Below are 13,551 nucleotides of genomic sequence, written 5' to 3'. Positions count from 1 at the left end.
AGTCTCCCTAAGTGTGATGCGGGAATCCAGATGTACGTACGTCTGGGGTTTTGCTGTTTTCTAATTAAGAGAGGGATTGCCTGGTATTTCGGGGTTGGACTGTACTGTGAAATTAGGATCAGACTGATATGCTTCAGGAAAGTTCTTCTCTGTAAATGGCACATGTTAAGCAAAAAGATGATGCTTCTTGGGTGGTAACTAACCATAAAACAAGCTATTATGCTATTGTTCGTTCCCAGGTTGAGCACTTCTCTCTTTTTATTTATGCAAATTATGACACTTAGGGAAGTCTCCCTAAGTGTGATGCGGGAATCCAGACGTGGAGCCGTTGCTTAGTGTGCCTAGAGGGATATGGCTGCACCTCACTGTCGAGGCCCACAATAGGCCGAAATGTACATCTGGGGTTTTGCTGTTTCTCTTATTCAGAGAGGGATTGCCTGGTATTTCGGGGCTGGAATGTATTGTGAAGTCAGGATCAGACTGATATGCTTCAGGAAAGTTCTTCTCTGTAAATGGCACATGTTAAACAAAAAGATGATGCTTCTTGGGTGGTAACTAGGCCTAGAACAAGCTATTATGCTATTATTCGTTCCCAGGTTGAGCGCTTCTTTCTTTTTATTTATGCAAATTATGACACTTAGGGAAGTCTCCCTAAGTGTGATGCGGGAATCCAGACGTGGAGCCGTTGCTTAGTGTGCCTAGAGGGATATTGCTGCACCTCACTGACGAGGCCCACAATAGGCCGAAACGTACGTCTGGGGTTTTGCTGTTTCTCTCATTCAGAGAGGGATTTTCTGGTATTTCGGGGCTGGCCTGTACTGTGAAGTCAGGATCAGACTGATATGCTTCAGGAAAGTTCTTCTCTGTGAATGGCAGTGGCACATGTTGAGCAAAAAGATGCTGCTTCTTGGGTGGTAACTAGCCATAGAACAAGCTATTACGCTATTGTTTGTTCCCAGGTTGAGCGCTTCTCTCTTTTTATATATGCAAATTATGACACTTAGGGAAGTCTCCCTAAATATGATGCGGGAATCCAGACATGGACACGTTGCTTAGTGAGCCTAGAGGGATATGGCTGCTCTTCACTGACGAGGCCCACAATAGGCCGAAACGTTCGCCTGGGGTTTTGCTGTTTCTCTCATTCAGAAAGGGATTGCCTGGTATTTCGTGGCTGGACTGTACTGTGAAGTCAAGATCAGACTGATATGCTTCAGGAAAGTTCTTCTCTGTGAATGGCACATGTTGAGCAAAAAGATGCTGCTTCTTGGGTGTTAACTAGCCATAGAACAAGCTATTATGCTATTATTTGTTCCCAGGTTGAGCGCTTCTCTCTTTTTATTTATGCAAATTATGACACTTAGGGAAGTCTTCCTAAGTGTTTTGCAGGAATCCAGATGTGGACCCGTTGCTTAGTGTGCCCAGAGGGATATGGCTGCACCTCACTGACGAGGCCCACAATAGGCCGAAATGTACATCTGGGGTTTTGCTTTTTCTCTAATTCGGAGAGGGATTGCCTGGTATTTCGGGGTTGGACTGTACTGTGAAATTAGGATCAGACTGATATGCTTCAGGAAAGTTCTTCTCTGTGAATGGCACATGTTAAGCAAAAAGATGCTGCTTCTTGGGTGGTAACTAGCCATAGAACAAGCTATTATGCTATTGTTCGTTCCCAGGTTGAGTGATTCTCTCTTTATTTATGCAAATTATGACACTTAGGGAAGTCTCCCTAAGTGTGATGCTGGAATCCAGACGTGGAGCCGTTGCTTAGTGTGCCTAGAGGGATATTGCTGCACCTCACTGACGAGGCCCACAATAGGCCGAAACATACGTCTGGGATTTTGCTGTTTCTCTCATACAGAGAGGGATTTTCTGGTATATCGAAGCTGGCCTGTACTGTGAAGTCAGGATCAGACTGATATGCTTCAGGAAAGTTCTTCTCTGTGAATGGCACATGTTGAGCAAAAAGATGCTGCTTCTTGGGTGGTAACTAGCCATAGAACAAGCTATTATGCTATTGTTCATTCCCAGGTTGAGCGCTTCTCTCTTTTTATTTATGCAAATTATGACACTTAGGGAAGTCTCCCTAAGTGTGATGCGGGAATCCAGATGTGGAGCCGTTGCTTAGTGTGCCTAGAAGGATATTGCTGCACCTCACTGACGAGGCCCACAATAGGCCAAAACGTACGTCTGGGGTTTTGCTGTTTCTCTCATTCAGAGAGGGATGTTCTGGTATTTTGAGCTGGCCTGGACTGTGAAGTCAGGATCAGACTGATATGCTTCAGGAAAGTTCTTCTCTGTGAATGGCACATGTTGAGCAAAAATATGCTGCTTCTTGGGTGGTAACTAGCCATAGAACAAGCTATTATGCTATTGTTCATTTCCAGGTTGAGCGCTTCTTTCTTTTTATTTGTGCAAACTATGACACTTAGGAAGTCTCCCTAAGTGTGATGCGGGAATCCAGATGTACGTACGTCTGGGGTTTTGCTGTTTTCTAATTAAGAGAGGGATTGCCTGGTATTTCGGGGTTGGACTGTACTGTGAAATTAGGATCAGACTGATATGCTTCAGGAAAGTTCTTCTCTGTAAATGGCACATGTTAAGCAAAAAGATGATGCTTCTTGGGTGGTAACTAACCATAAAACAAGCTATTATGCTATTGTTCGTTCCCAGGTTGAGCACTTCTCTCTTTTTATTTATGCAAATTATGACACTTAGGGAAGTCTCCCTAAGTGTGATGCGGGAATCCAGACGTGGAGCCGTTGCTTAGTGTGCCTAGAGGGATATGGCTGCACCTCACTGTCGAGGCCCACAATAGGCCGAAATGTACATCTGGGGTTTTGCTGTTTCTCTTATTCAGAGAGGGATTGCCTGGTATTTCGGGGCTGGAATGTATTGTGAAGTCAGGATCAGACTGATATGCTTCAGGAAAGTTCTTCTCTGTAAATGGCACATGTTAAACAAAAAGATGATGCTTCTTGGGTGGTAACTAGGCCTAGAACAAGCTATTATGCTATTATTCGTTCCCAGGTTGAGCGCTTCTTTCTTTTTATTTATGCAAATTATGACACTTAGGGAAGTCTCCCTAAGTGTGATGCGGGAATCCAGACGTGGAGCCGTTGCTTAGTGTGCCTAGAGGGATATTGCTGCACCTCACTGACGAGGCCCACAATAGGCCGAAACGTACGTCTGGGGTTTTGCTGTTTCTCTCATTCAGAGAGGGATTTTCTGGTATTTCGGGGCTGGCCTGTACTGTGAAGTCAGGATCAGACTGATATGCTTCAGGAAAGTTCTTCTCTGTGAATGGCAGTGGCACATGTTGAGCAAAAAAATGCTGCTTCTTGGGTGGTAACTAGCCATAGAACAAGCTATTACGCTATTGTTTGTTCCCAGGTTGAGCGCTTCTCTCTTTTTATATATGCAAATTATGACACTTAGGGAAGTCTCCCTAAATATGATGCGGGAATCCAGACATGAACACGTTGCTTAGTGAGCCTAGAGGGATATGGCTGCTCTTCACTGACGAGGCCCACAATAGGCCGAAACGTTCGCCTGGGGTTTTGCTGTTTCTCTCATTCAGAAAGGGATTGCCTGGTATTTCGTGGCTGGACTGTACTGTGAAGTCAGGATCAGACTGATATGCTTTAGGAAAGTTCTTCTCTGTGAATGGCACATGTTGAGTAGAAATATGCTGCTTCTTGGGTGGTAACTAGCCATAAAACAAGCTATTGTGCTATTGTTCGTTCCCAGGTTGAGCACTTCTCTCTTTTTATTTATGCAAGTTATGACACTTAGGGATGTCTCTCTAAGTGTGATGCGGGAATCCAGACGTGGAGCCGTTGCTTAGTGTGCCTAGAGGGATATGGCTGCACCTCAGTGACGAGGCCCACAATAGGCCGAAATGTACATCTGGGGTTTTGCTGTTTCTCTTATTCAGAGATGGATTGCCTGGTATTTCGGGGCTGGAATGTATTGTGAAGTCAGGATCAGACTGATATGCTTCAGGAAAGTTCTTCTCTGTAAATGGCACATGTTAAACAAAAAGATGATGCTTCTTGGGTGGTAACTAGGCCTAGAACAAGCTATTATGCTATTGTTCGTTCCCAGGTTGAGAGCTTCTCTCTTTTTATTTATGCAAATTATGACACTTAGGGAAGTCTCCCTAAGTGTGATGCGGGAATCCAGACGTGGAGCCGTTGCTTAGTGTGCCTAGAGGGATTTTGCTGCACCTCACTGAAGAGGCCCACAATAGGCCGAAACATACGTCTGGGGTTTTGCTGTTTCTCTCATTCAGAGAGGGATTTTCTGGTATTTCGGGGCTGGCCTGTACTGTGAAGTCAGGATCAGACTGATATGCTTCAGGAATGTTCTTCTCTGTGAATGGCACATGTTGAGCAAAAAGATGCTGCTTCTTGGGTGGTAACTAGCCATAGAACAAGCTATTATGCTATTGTTCATTTCCAGGTTGAGCGCTTCTTTCTTTTTATTTGTGCAAACTATGACACTTAGGAAGTCTCCCTAAGTGTGATGCAGGAATCCAGATGTACGTACGTCTGGGATTTTGCTGTTTCTCTCATTCAGAGAGGGATTGCCTGGTATTTCAGGGCTGTACTGTACTGTGAAGTGAGGATCAGACTGATATGCTTCAGGAAAGTTCTTCTCTGTGAATGGGACATGTTGAGCAAAAAGATGCTGCTTCTTGGGTGGTAACTAGCCATAGAACAAGCTATTATGCTATTGTTTGTTCCCAGGTTGAGCGCTTCTCTCTTTTTATTTATGCAAATTATGACACTTAGGGAAGTCTTCCTAAGTGTTATGTGGCAATCCAGACGTGGACCCGTTGCTTAGTGTGCCTAGAGGGATGTGGCTGCAACTCACTGACGAGGCCCACATTAGACCGAAATGTACATCTGGGGTTTTGCTGTTTTTCTAATTCAGAGAGGGATTGCCTGGTATTTCGGGGTTGGACTGTACTGCTAAATTAGGATCAGACTGATATGCTTCAGGAAAGTTCTTCTCTGTAAATGGCACATGTTAAGCAAAAAGATGATGCTTCTTGGGTGGTAACTAACCATACAACAAGCTATTATGCTATTGTTCGTTCCCAGGTTGAGTGATTCTTTTTATTTATGCAAATTATGACACTTAGGGAAGTCTCCCTAAATGTGATGCGGGAATCCAGACGTGGAGCCGTTGCTTAGTGTGCCTAGAGGGATATTGCTGCACCTCACTGACGAGGCCCACAATAGGCCGAAACATACGTCTGTGGTTTTGCTGTTTCTCTCATACAGAGAGGGATTATCTGGTATTTCGGAGGTGGCCTGTACTGTGAAGTCAGGATCAGACTGATATGCTTCAGGAAAGTTCTTCTCTGTGAATGGCACATGTTGAGCAAAAAGATGCTGCTTCTTGGGTGGTAACTAGCCATAGAACAAGCTATTATGCTATTGTTCTTTCCCAGGTTGAGCGCTTCTCTCTTTTTATTTATGCAAATTATGACACTTAGGGAAATCTCCCTAAGTGTGATGCGGGAATCCAGATGTGGAGCCGTTGCTTAGTGTGCCTAGAAGGATATTGCTGCACCTCACTGACGAGGCCCACAATAGGCCAAAACGTACGTCTGGGGTTTAGCTGTTTCTCTCATTCAGAGAGGGATGTTCTGGTATTTTGAGCTGGCCTGTACTTTGAAGTCAGGATCAGACTGATATGCTTCAGAAAAGTTCTTCTCTGTGAATGGCACATGTTGAGCAAAAAGATGCTGCTTCTTGGGTGGTAACTAGCCATAGAACAAGCTATTATGCTATTGTTCATTTCCAGGTTGAGCGCTTCTCTCTTTTTATTTATGCAAATTATGACACTTAGGGAAGTCTCCTTAAGTGTGATGCGGGAATCCAAATGTGGAGCCGTTGCTTAGTGTGCTTAGAGAGGTATTGCTGCACCTCACTGACGAGGCCCACAATAGGCTGAAACATACGGCTGGGGTTTTCCTGTTTCTCTCATTCAGAGAGAACAAGCTATTATGCTATTGTTCATTTCCAGGTTGAGCGCTTCTTTCTTTTTATTTGTGCAAACTATGACACTTAGGAAGTCTCCCTAAATGTGATGCGGGAATCCAGATGTGCGTACGTCTGGGATTTTGCTGTTTCTCTCATTCAGAGAGGGATTGCCTGGTATTTCGGGGCTGTATTGTACTGTGAAGTCAGGATCAGACTGATATGCTTCAGGAAAGTTCTTCTCTTTAAATGGGACATGTTGAGCAAAAAAGATGCTGCTTCTTGGATGCTAACTAGCCATAGAACAAGCTATTATGCTATTGTTTGTTCCCAGGTTGAGCGCTTCTCTCTTTTTATTTATGCAAATTATGACACTTAGGGAAGTCTTCCAAAGTGTTATGCGGGAATCCAGACGTGGACCCGTTGCTTAGTGTGCCTAGAGGGATATGGCTGCACCTTACTGACGAGGCCCACAATAGGCCGAAATGTACATCTGGGGTTTTGCTGTTTCTCTAATTCAGAGAGGGATTGCCTGGTATTTCGGGGTTGGACTGTACTGTGAAATTAGGATCAGACTGATATGCTTCAGGAAAGTTCTTCTCTGTAAATGGCACATGTTAAGCAAAAAGATGATGCTTCTTGGGTGGTAACTAACCATAGAACAAGCTATTATGCTATTGTTCGTTTCCAGGTTGAGTGATTCTCTCTTTTTATTTATGCAAATTATGACACTTAGGGAAGTCTCCCTAAATGTGATGCGGGAATCCTGACGTGGAGCCGTTGCTTAGTGTGCCTAGAGGGATATTGCTGCACCTCACTGACGAGGGCCACAATAGGCCGAAACATACGTCTGGGGTTTTGCTGTTTCTCTCATACAGAGAGGGATTTTCTGGTATTTCGGAGCTGGCCTGTACTGTGAAGTCAGGATCAGACTGATATGCTTCAGGAAAGTTCTTCTCTGTGAATGGCACATGTTGAGCAAAAAGATGCTGCTTCTTGGGTGGTAACTAGCCATAGAACAAGCTATTATGCTATTGTTCATTTCCAGGTTGAGCGGTTCTATCTTTTTATTTATGCAAACTATGACACTTAGGAAGTCTCCTTAAGTGTGATGCAGGAATCCAGATGTACATACATCTGGGGTTTTGCTGTTTCTCTCATTCAGAGAGGGATTGCCTGGTATTTCGGGGCTGGTCTGTACTGTGAAGTCAGGATCAGACTGATATGCTTCAGGAAAGTTCTTCTCTGTGAATGGGACATGTTGAGCAAAAAGATGCTGCTTCTTGGGTGGTAACTAGCCATAGAACAAGCTATTATGCTATTGTTTGTTCCCAGGTTGAGCGCATCTCTCTTTTTATTTATGCAAATTATGACACTTAGGGAAGTCTCCCTAAGTGTGATGCGGGAATCCAGACGTGGACCCGTTGCTTAGTGTGCCTAGAGGGATATTGCTGCACCTCACTGACGAGGCCCACAATAGGCCGAATCTGGGGTTTTGCTGTTTTTCTTATTCAGAGAGGGATTGCCTGGTATTTCGGGGCTGGACTGTACTGTGAAGTCAGGATCAGACTAATATGCTTCAGGAAAGTTCTTTTCTGTGAATGGCACAGGTTAAGCAAAAAGATGCTGCTTCTTGGGTGGTAAATAGCCATAGAACATTCTATTATGCTATTGTTCGTTCCCAGGTTGAGCACTTCTCTCTTTTTATTTATGCAAATTATGAGACTTAGCGAAGTCTCCCTAAGTTTTATGCGGGAATCCAGACGTGGACCCGTTGCTCAGTGTGCATAGAGGGATATGGCTGCACCTCACTGATGAGGCCCACAATAGGCAGAAAAGTACGTCTGGGGTTTTGCTGTTTCTCTCGTCCAGAGAGGAATTGCCTGGTATTTCGGAGATGGACTGTACTGTGAAGTCAGGATCAGACTGATATGCTTCAGGTAAGTTCTTCTTTGTGAAAGGCACATGTTGAGCAAAAAGAGGCTGCTTCTTGGGTGGTAACTAGCCATAGAACAAGCTATTATGCTATTGTTTGTTCTCAGGTTGAGTGCTGCTCTCTTTTTATTTATGCAAATTATGACACTTAGGGAAGTCTCCCTAAGTGTGATGTGGGTATCCAGATGTGGAGCCGTTGCTTAGTGTGCCTAGAGGGATATGGCTGCACCTCACTGACGAGGCCCACAATAGGCCGAAATGTACATCTGGGGTTTTGCTGTTTCTCTTATTCAGAGAGGGATTGCCTGGTATTTCGGGGCTGGAATGTATTGTGAAGTCAGGATCAGACTGATATGCTTCAGGAAAGTTCTTCTCTGTAAATGGCACATGTTAAACAAAAAGATGATGCTTCTTGGGTGGTAACTAGGCCTAGAACAGCTATTATGCTATTATTCGTTCCCAGGTTGAGCGCTTCTTTCTTTTTATTTATGCAAATTATGACACTTAGGGAAGTCTCCCTAAGTGTGATGCGGGAATCCAGACGTGGAGCCGTTGCTTAGTGTGCCTAGAGGGATATTGCTGCACCTCACTGACGAGGCCCACAATAGGCCGAAACGTACGTCTGGGGTTTTGCTGTTTCTCTCATTCAGAGAGGGATTTTCTGGTATTTCGGGGCTGGCCTGTACTGTGAAGTCAGGATCAGACTGATATGCTTCAGGAAAGTTCTTCTCTGTGAATGGCAGTGGCACATGTTGAGCAAAAAGATGCTGCTTCTTGGGTGGTAACTAGCCATAGAACAAGCTATTACGCTATTGTTTGTTCCCAGGTTGAGCGCTTCTCTCTTTTTATATATGCAAATTATGACACTTAGGGAAGTCTCCCTAAATATGATGCGGGAATCCAGACATAGACACGTTGCTTAGTGAGCCTAGAGGGATATGGCTGCTCTTCACTGACGAGGCCCACAATAGGCCGAAACGTTCGCCTGGGGTTTTGCTGTTTCTCTCATTCAGAAAGGGATTGCCTGGTATTTCGTGGCTGGACTGTACTGTGAAGTCAGGATCAGACTGATATGCTTTTATTTATGCAAATTATGACACTTAGGGAAGTCTCCCTAAGTGTGATGCGGGAATCCAGACATGGAGCCGTTGCTTAGTGTGCCTAGAGGGATTTTGCTGCACCTCACTGACGAGGCCCACAATAGGCCGAAACATATGTCTGGGGTTTTGCTGTTTCTCTCATTCAGAGAGGGATTTTCTGGTATTTCGGGGCTGGCCTGTACTGTGAAGTCAGGATCAGACTGATATGCTTCAGGAATGTTCTTCTCTGTGAATGGCACATGTTGAGCAAAAAGATGCTGCTTCTTGGGTGGTAACTAGCCATAGAACAAGCTATTATGCTATTGTTCATTTCCAGGTTGAGCGCTTCTTTCTTTTTATTTGTGCAAACTATGACACTTAGGAAGTCTCCCTAAGTGTGATGCAGGAATCCAGATGTACGTACGTCTGGGATTTTGCTGTTTCTCTCATTCAGAGAGGGATTGCCTGGTATTTCAGGGCTGTACTGTACTGTGAAGTGAGGATCAGACTGATATGCTTCAGGAAAGTTCTTCTCTGTGAATGGGACATGTTGAGCAAAAAGATGCTGCTTCTTGGGTGGTAACTAGCCATAGAACAAGCTATTATGCTATTGTTTGTTCCCAGGTTGAGCGCTTCTCTCTTTTTATTTATGCAAATTATGACACTTAGGGAAGTCTTCCTAAGTGTTATGTGGCAATCCAGACGTGGACCCGTTGCTTAGTGTGCCTAGAGGGATGTGGCTGCAACTCACTGACGAGGCCCACAATAGACCGAAATGTACATCTGGGGTTTTGCTGTTTTTCTAATTCAGAGAGGGATTGCCTGGTATTTCGGGGTTGGACTGTACTGCTAAATTAGGATCAGACTGATATGCTTCAGGAAAGTTCTTCTCTGTAAATGGCACATGTTAAGCAAAAAGATGATGCTTCTTGGGTGGTAACTAACCATACAACAAGCTATTATGCTATTGTTCGTTCCCAGGTTGAGTGATTCTTTTTATTTATGCAAATTATGACACTTAGGGAAGTCTCCCTAAATGTGATGCGGGAATCCAGACGTGGAGCCGTTGCTTAGTGTGCCTAGAGGGATATTGCTGCACCTCACTGACGAGGCCCACAATAGGCCGAAACATACGTCTGTGGTTTTGCTGTTTCTCTCATACAGAGAGGGATTATCTGGTATTTCGGAGGTGGCCTGTACTGTGAAGTCAGGATCAGACTGATATGCTTCAGGAAAGTTCTTCTCTGTGAATGGCACATGTTGAGCAAAAAGATGCTGCTTCTTGGGTGGTAACTAGCCATAGAACAAGCTATTATGCTATTGTTCTTTCCCAGGTTGAGCGCTTCTCTCTTTTTATTTATGCAAATTATGACACTTAGGGAAATCTCCCTAAGTGTGATGCGGGAATCCAGATGTGGAGCCGTTGCTTAGTGTGCCTAGAAGGATATTGCTGCACCTCACTGACGAGGCCCACAATAGGCCAAAACGTACGTCTGGGGTTTAGCTGTTTCTCTCATTCAGAGAGGGATGTTCTGGTATTTTGAGCTGGCCTGTACTTTGAAGTCAGGATCAGACTAATATGCTTCAGAAAAGTTCTTCTCTGTGAATGGCACATGTTGAGCAAAAAGATGCTGCTTCTTGGGTGGTAACTAGCCATAGAACAAGCTATTATGCTATTGTTCATTTCCAGGTTGAGCGCTTCTCTCTTTTTATTTATGCAAATTATGACACTTAGGGAAGTCTCCTTAAGTGTGATGCGGGAATCCAAATGTGGAGCCGTTGCTTAGTGTGCTTAGAGGGGTATTGCTGCACCTCACTGACGAGGCCCACAATAGGCTGAAACATACGGCTGGGGTTTTCCTGTTTCTCTCATTCAGAGAGGGATTTTCTGGTATTTCGGGCTGGCCTGTACTGTGAAGTCAGGATCAGACTGATATGCTTCAGGAAAGTTCTTCTCTGTGAATGGCACATGTTGAGCAAAAAAGATGCTGCTTCTTGGGTGGTAACTAGCCATAGAACAAGCTATTATGCTATTGTTCATTTCCAGGTTGAGCGCTTCTTTCTTTTTATTTGTGCAAACTATGACACTTAGGAAGTCTCCTTAAGTGTGATGCGGGAATCCAGATGTGCGTACGTCTGGGATTTTGCTGTTTCTCTCATTCAGAGAGGGATTGCCTGGTATTTCGGGGCTGGTCTGTACTGTGAAGTCAGGATCAGACTGATATGCTTCAGGAAAGTTCTTCTCTGTGAATGGGACATGTTGAGCAAAAAGATGCTGCTTCTTGGGTGGTAACTAGCCATAGAACAAGCTATTATGCTATTGTTTGTTCCCAGGTTGAGCGCATCTCTCTTTTTATTTATGCAAATTATGACACTTAGGGAAGTCTCCCTAAGTGTGATGCGGGAATCCAGACGTGGACCCGTTGCTTAGTGTGCCTAGAGGGATATTGCTGCACCTCACTGACGAGGCCCACAATAGGCCGAATCTGGGGTTTTGCTGTTTTTCTTATTCAGAGAGGGATTGCCTGGTATTTCGGGGCTGGACTGTACTGTGAAGTCAGGATCAGACTAATATGCTTCAGGAAAGTTCTTTTCTGTGAATGGCACAGGTTAAGCAAAAAGATGCTGCTTCTTGGGTGGTAAATAGCCATAGAACATTCTATTATGCTATTGTTCGTTCCCAGGTTGAGCACTTCTCTCTTTTTATTTATGCAAATTATGAGACTTAGCGAAGTCTCCCTAAGTTTTATGCGGGAATCCAGACGTGGACCCGTTGCTCAGTGTGCATAGAGGGATATGGCTGCACCTCACTGATGAGGCCCACAATAGGCCGAAACGTACGTCTGGGGTTTTGCTGTTTTTCTCGTCCAGAGAGGAATTGCCTGGTATTTCGGAGATGGACTGTACTGTGAAGTCAGGATCAGACTGATATGCTTCAGGTAAGTTCTTCTTTGTGAAAGGCACATGTTGAGCAAAAAGAGGCTGCTTCTTGGGTGGTAACTAGCCATAGAATAAGCTATTATGCTATTGTTCGTTCTCAGGTTGAGTGCTGCTCTCTTTTTATTTATGCAAATTATGACACTTAGGGAAGTCTCCCTAAGTGTGATGTGGGTATCCAGATGTGGAGCCGTTGCTTAGTGTGCCTAGAGGGATATGGCTGCACCTCACTGACGAGGCCCACAATAGGCTGAAACATACGTGAGGGGTTTTGCTGTTTCTCTCATTCAGAGAGGGATTGCCTGGTATTTTGGGGCTGGACTGTACTGTGAAGTCAGGATCAGACTGATATGCTTCAGGAAAGTTCTTCTCTGTGAATGGCACATGTTGAGCAAAAAGATGCTGCATCTTGGGTGGTAAATAGCCATAGAACAAGCTATTATGCTATTGTTTGTTCCCAGGTTGAGCGCTTCTCTCTTTTTATTTATGCAAGTTCTTTTTTAAAGTATGTAGGAAAAATCTTATTTAATGTACACAGGAAACAATGTATCAAATGCAATTTCAAAATATAACATTAAAATTATTCTAAAAGTAAAAAATGTAATTTTTTTTATTGTAAAATGTGTTTTCCACGCATGCGGCTAGATTACGAGTTTTGCGTTATGAGGGGTGTGGTACTAACTTGAACGTTATTCTCACCGCTCACTTACCTACAGCGCTGGTATTACAGGGTTTCATAAACCCGGCGTTAAAAGGCAAGAAGTGAGCGTAGAGCAAAATTGAGCTCCATGCCGCACTCCAATACCAGCGTTGCTTAAGTCAGCGGTGAGCTGGTTGTACATGCTCGTTCGTGATTTCCCCATAGACATCAATGGGGAGAGCCGGCTGAGAAAAAGTCTAACACCTGCAATAAAGAAGCGTAAAGCTCAGTAACGCAGCCCCATTGATTCCTGTGGGGAAACTATATTTATGTTTACACCTAACACCCTATCATGAACCCCGAGTCTAAACACCCCTAATCTTACACTTATTAAACCCTAATCTGCCGCTCCCGACATCGCCGACACCTACATTATATTTATTAACCCCTAAGCTGCCGCTCAGGACATCGCCACCATTATAATAAACATATTAACCCCTAAACCGCCGCACTCCCGCCTCGCAAACACTAGTTAAATAGTATTAACCACTAATCTGCCACCCCTAACATCGTCGCCACCTACCTACATTTAATAACCCCTAATCTGCCGCCCCCAACGTCACCACCACTATACTAAATTTATTAACCCCTAAATCTAAGTCTAACCCTAACACCCCCTAACTTAAATATAATTAAAATAAATCTAAATCAAACCTACTATTAATAACTAAATAATTCCTATTTAAAAATAAATACCTGTAAAATAAACCCTAAGCTAGCTACAATATAACTAATAATTACATTGTAGCTAGCTTAGGGTTTATTTTTATTTTACAGGCAAGTTTGTATTTATTTTAACTAGGTAGAATAGTTACTAAATAGTTATTAACTATTTAATAACTATCTAGCTAAAATAAATACAAATTTACCTGTAAAATAAAACCTAACCTAAGTTACACTAACACCTAAC

This window comes from Bombina bombina, chromosome 6 (assembly GCF_027579735.1).
Source record: "Bombina bombina isolate aBomBom1 chromosome 6, aBomBom1.pri, whole genome shotgun sequence".
NCBI classification, from domain to species: Eukaryota; Metazoa; Chordata; class Amphibia; order Anura; family Bombinatoridae; genus Bombina; species Bombina bombina.
Note: the sequence above shows the minus strand (reverse complement) of the source record.